We start from the raw sequence: 6,469 nt of genomic DNA, 5'->3' as shown, positions 1-6,469 counted from the left end.
TCAATTTTGGGTATGGTTATACGATGTCTTGTTATACACCAGCCATCCCTTATGTGTTATAAGTACTTCGTTTCTTGTTGGGTTGTTGGATAATTATTTGTTCTAGGGTTCTTCATTGTTCATCGATTCATGTGTAAGACTATGGGAAATCGCACTTCCTATAGTCTTCTCGTTGTTTTCTCCTATCACCTTAAATTCGCAAAAGGTCTTGCCAAGGTGGCACATTGACTTCCTCCTACCACTGCCATCATTTGTTTGTTTGGGAGTCGATGTGTAATTTCTTTGACACTATCTCTCCATAGGTAAGGAGGGACATCCTCCTTCTTGAATCTAAGGAGTTTGGAGGTCGAGCATACTTCTTTGATTCTGAAACCAGAGGTGCTTCTCTCTGAAGTGGGTTCCAGGTCCCGGAAAAATTCGGAAACAAAAACTCCAATTCCTACATTCTATCACAATGCAGAATCAGATGGAAACTCTCATGCACATGGTCCTCAGGGACAAACATGTGGATAATTATAAATTTTTCATGGGTTAGGAGGATAGCAAACTATCCTCGGGCATATCTACTACAACCTCGATGACATTGTCAACCGACTTTCAAGGGTAGAGAAGTATGTCGTCCCATATTATAGCACAAAGCCATAGGAATTAAATGATATCCCTAGCGTCAACAATGACCCTCCACTCCATGTCACTCCTCTTTTTGACTTGTCCCAGGTGAATTCACCATCCCTCTCTCCTATAAACATCTTGGACTCAGATAGTCAACGTCCCGATAGGCCCAGTTTATCCTCTTCTCTTGGATGATGATGGTTTTAGGCAACAATTGTCATGCTCTCATCGTAAATCTATGTTCATGTTTGAAACTAGCTCTATTTTGGATGGTTTCTCGACTTTACCAAGTTTTGGTTCTTTTGTTTATAAATGAAATGTTGTTAAAACTTTCTCTTTTTATTACATTTGTTAAATGTACTCCTGTGAGGTAGCTTCAGAAACTTATGTCTTGCTTTTAGAAGGTATGTCTCAAAGCAACCATTGTCTTATTGATCTAGGTGACTCCAAACATGACCAAAATTCAACAGTGGCTATGGGAAAAATCAAAAATGAAATTTCTCATATTTTATCCAAACTAGGACCTGAACGTAGTGCTTGTCGTCCTAATTCCAACGGCGCGAACAACACTCCAATCTGAGTTAGTATGCTTAAGTTATAGTTGGTCAAAGTCTTGTTCAAACTTGGCCAAGTGGCAATCACTAGCGAGACAACAAATTGGCGAATGGTTGGCATACGTAATCCGGTAGTCGAAAGGGTGAATTTGTTGCCTACTTAACTTTCCCAATAACCCTTAAAAACCGACAACAAAATTTTAACTATTTTGTTATTATAAATCAAAAAAATATATATTAAATGGGATGGCGGGCCGGCACCCCCGCCACTCCTCACCAATGACAATGTTACATATAGTTGTGGCGGGCCACCTTTGGCGGACCCACCACCCAACGATGCCAACTATATGATATATATAGTAGAGACAGCAAGGTTCGAACCTTCCCGGCCCAATGGGCCGGCCCGCCAATTGGGTGGCTTCAAACGGTATCCCATACCATAACATAAAATGTTAACACACCATGATTACTTGCCATATCCTCTAAAAATAGCCAACACCATAACTGTCAACCACAATATGCCATAAACCGCCGCCCAAAACTGCCACCAACCACGTTTCATAAACCGCTTGCCAACGGTACAAACCCAACTCCGGTAACGGTTAAACAAAAGACGAAGATTTTAAATATAAAAACGAAAATTATTATGCAATGTGGTCGCTGGTAGGGTTTGACCTTGGGCCTCACACTCCCAAGTTGGGCACATCACCAACAGCCCAGTCGCCCAATTATCCGCCCTCAAACATATACAAAAACTCTAGTTCATGCATTTGACGAAAGAGGAGCAGAGGTCGAGCACGATGACCGAGGACGAATAGCCAAACCTTGACACATATGCTGAGAAAGAACCATGCCTGGCATGTTTTTCAAGACAAAATCTTTGCAGGAATATTCTCTCATGCAGTGAGGAATCTAAAAGATTCCCTAGAGGGTGATTTTTCATAGTGACCAAATCATGTCAACATAATACTCAAAAGAACTAGAACTTCACAAGGAACACATCAGTGTGGTCTGTTTCCCCATCTGGGCAGCATAAATTCAAGTAGCCAATAATAAGGACTCGTTGCAAAATATTGTGAAATCTAAAAGCTTCCCTTGGACGCTGATCTTTGACCAAGGCGGAATGATGCCAACTTTATAGTCATTTTTCACATAATTTTGCAGGGAGCATAGTGGTGTTCTCATAATTTTCATCTGAGCAACGAATTTTTTGGCCACCTCTAAGAAGGAATCTTTGGGGGAATCTTCGAGATTCCCAAGGGTCCAAATTTTGACGATGTCAGAAACGGGCCAATTTTATAGTTGTTTGACACAATTACACGCCACGAATTTAACGGTGTAGTCCATTTCGTTAGCAAAGCTATGAATTTTTAGGCCATCCCCGAAAGTGGAGGTAAATGATGTAGTGATGCCATGTTTTTCTTCTGATTTTTTGAGATGATATTTTTGCTGTTGAGATCCTTGTTACCATTATATTGAGGGATACTTGTATGCCACATCATGTGAGAATTTATTAGCTTGTCACACTGAAGGAGGGCCCATATGAGTGAGAGTTCATATAGGGAGAATGTATCGTGGAGAGACATGCCACTCTGGTTGAGGGAATTTATCCTTGTAATGACAAAGAATGTACTATGTACTCATCATCATCTTGCAACATTTAATGAAGCGACCTCCCCACTCTTGACACCAGGCTCGAAGATGTAATCCACACTAGGTGAACTTCGTTATCAATGTGTCTGTTGTTCTTTGATTTGATGGTTGTCGTTATGTTTCATCTTCTTTACACTATGCACATGTTGCCTTTCATTCTCTTTCATGTGAAATTTTTCTAACATCACAAAAGTAAAAGAACTTGGTTAATTCTGGTATCTGAAGAGATCTGGATCAAGTTTGGTATCAGAGTGGTCTTCTTGCTTATGTGAATTCTGAGTGTGAATGATTGAACGTGAAACAAGAAGGGAAATGGAGAACAACAAATATCTCTATGAGGACCTCCTCAATATGGCATGTATGCAAATTATGAGGATAAGATGGCAAGAGAGGAATAGGAGAAAGAAAGAGCAGAGGACAATGCTCCATCTACCCCCTCGAGTGAACATTCATCTTCTTCATCATCTTCTCATAATTCAGATGAGGAGATCAATTAGAGCCTTCAAGTAGAGAATGTTGAATTGAGGAGACTTCCACAAGAAGAAAAAGAGGAGAAGCAGAGACTACAACTTTAGTTATGAGCCACGAAAGAGGCCTTGGAAAAATTGAAGCGCAACGAGGGCTTAGCGAAGCCATCATCACCTACTTCAGAATCGACAGTTGAGGTAAACAATGTTGATAATTCTTCAGTTTCTTTTTCACATGACACTATTTATGTTGGAAACATGGAGGTACCCATTTCAGGAACTGGCATGAGACTCCTTACCAATATGGGGTATAAAGGAGGAGGACTTGGTGTTAATGGCCAAGGAATGACTCAGTCATTGGAGGTTGTATAAATACCTCAATCTGCAGGTTTGGGATACACTGAAGGAGAGTGCTCAAATGCATCAGAAGCTTCCAAGACATTTTCAAAACCATCGAGGAAAGAAGATGATGGGAACATATCACAATCCTCACATGACAATTCACATTGCAGAGGAAGAGCTAAGGCAACCTCTCATCACTAGCATTGCACCAGAGATAGCCAAGAGAGGTACAACAAGTCTCAGTATTAGTTCATTTTGATTACAAGCATATTGTTAATTTTGAGAAGAAACCATGGCGTAGAAAACCATGTAGTTTTTGTGGCTTGCATAACCATGTGGTTGTTGAGTACTAGAAGAGAATGGTAGCAAGAAAGAGAATGAGACGTGAAAGGCCTTCTCCACATCAAGGAAGGAAGAAGGTAAAGAAATTCTAGGGGAAGAAGTAATAGAGGTGGACATCAAAGATCCATGTGTTGGAGGCTCCACCAAGAGTAGTGTTGCAAGGAAAAAGCGCCCATGCAAGAACCAATTAGAAAGGTTGTTCAACAAGTGAATTTGCCACATTCCTGGTGGTTCACTTTATTGAGTAAGATATGGTTTTACTAGATATGGTAGCTTGTCATGGGAACATTTTTTAAAATCCTATGTTGAAAATAAGTGTAAAAGCGATGATGTGTTTTCCATCTCTTGTTAAAACAACAACGATGTTTTGGCCTTTTATTGATAGCTGGGGTATTGGTTTTTATTCTAATGTAAACTTGACCAAAGAGTGTGTCTTATAAAATCTTGGAAACTATGGGGATTCCTGGGTCATGGTTGGTCATGCAATTGAACATGTAATTTGAAAATATATACTATAGGTTTGCAGAGGATGCATGGGTTTGGCTCATCACTTATGGCTCTAAAGAACAAGGGTGAAGGAGAAGGAAGTGTGGCCTGTCAGGACATTTATGGTGCAAACAATGTAACACAGCAGTTGCAGATTATGTTCATGCTTTTGGACGACCAAAAGTTCCTTAGTGGGGTGAAATGATCCAATTGGCTCCAAACATGCCCATAATTCAGCAATAGCTATAGGAAAACTCAAAAATCAAAGTTCTTGGATTTTACCCAAACTAGAACTAGATCGTATTGCTCGTCGTCCTGATTCCAACGATGCAAACGACCCTCAAATCCTAGTTCGTATGCTCAAGTTGTAGCTGGTAAAAATTATGGTCAAACTTGTCCAAGTGACAATCACTAATGAGGCAACAAATTGGAAAAGGAGCATGCATGGAATCTGGCGGTCAAAAATGGTGCATTCGTTGCTTACTTAATTTCCCCATTAACCCTTAAAAACTGATAGTGAAATTTTAACTATTTGGTTATTATAAATAAAATATATATATATTAAATAGGGTGGTAGGCTGCCACCCCCGGGACCCCTCCCCAATGGCATCATTACATATAGTGGGGGTGGTTCGCCATTGGTAGAGTCACCGCCCAACGACACCAACTATATGATACATATGGCGGAGCCAGCGGGGTTTGAACCCACCTGGCTCGGTGTGCTGGCCCGCTAATCAGGCGGCTCCAAACGACATCCCATACCATAAAATAAAATGTTAACACACCACGGTTACACACCATACCCTCTAGAAAACACTCAATGCCATAACCGCCAACCACAATACGCCATAAACTATTGCCCAGAACCGCCACCAACCATGTTTAATAAACTGTTTTCCAACGATGCAAACCCAACTCCAGGAATGGTTAAACAAAACGCCAAAGATTTTAAATATAAAAACAAAAATTGTTATGCAATGTGGCTGCGGACGGTGTTTGACCTCAGGCCTCGCGTGCCCAAGCTGGTCACCCCACCAATGGCCCAGTGGCCCAATCATAGTTATATATGCCCTCAAACATATATAAAAACCTGAGTTCATTCATTCTTTGGAGGAGGAAGAGTGAAGGTCAAGCACGAGGATCGAGGAGGCACGGTGGAACCTTGACACTGATGTCGAGGAAAAACCATGCCTGGCATGTTTTTCGAGACAAAATCTTTGCAAGAATATTCTTTGATGCAATGAGGAATCTAAAAGATTCCCTAGAGGGTGATTTTTCACAGTGACGGAATCATGTCAACTTTATACTCAAAAGATCTAGAATTTCGCAGGGAACACAATGGTGTGGTCCATTTCCCCATTTGAGTAGTGGAAATTTAGGAATACAACAGCTAGGAATCTTTGCAAAATCTTGTGGAATGTAAAAGATTCCCTTAGAGGCTGATTTTTTACCAAGGCAGAATGGTGTCATCTTTGTAGTCATTTTTCACAAAATTTCACGAGGAACACAGTGGTGTGCTCAAAATTTTCATCCAAGTAGCAGATTTTTCGGCCATCTCCAGGAAGGAATCTTTGGGGGAATCTTTGAGATTCCCAAGGTTCCATATTTTGACAATGTCAGAAAGGGTCCATGTTTATAGCCATTTGACACGATTTCGTGTCATGAATTAAATGGTGCAGTCCATTTCATCAGCAGAGCTACGCATTTTTAGGCCATCCCCGAAAGTGGAGGTAAATGATGTAGTGATGCCATGTCTTTCTTTTTATTTGTTGAGATGATGTTTTTGTCGTTGAGATCCTTGTTACCATTATATTGAGGGATACTTGTATGTCGTGTCATGTGAGAATTTATTAGCTTGTACTGCTAAAGGAGGGCCCATATGAGTGAGAGTTCCTATAGGGAGAATGTCTCGTGGAGAGACATGCCACTCAGGTTGAGGTTATTTATCCTTGTAATGACAAAGAATGTACGTTCTCATCATCATCTTGCAAAATTTAATGAAGTGACCTCACC

Source organism: Pinus tabuliformis, chromosome 5_1, assembly GCF_031772625.1.
Source record: "Pinus tabuliformis cultivar Carrire ecotype Pingquan chromosome 5_1, CPIR1, whole genome shotgun sequence".
In the NCBI taxonomy this organism is placed as follows: domain Eukaryota; kingdom Viridiplantae; phylum Streptophyta; class Pinopsida; order Pinales; family Pinaceae; genus Pinus; species Pinus tabuliformis.
This window is presented reverse-complemented; position numbering follows the sequence as displayed.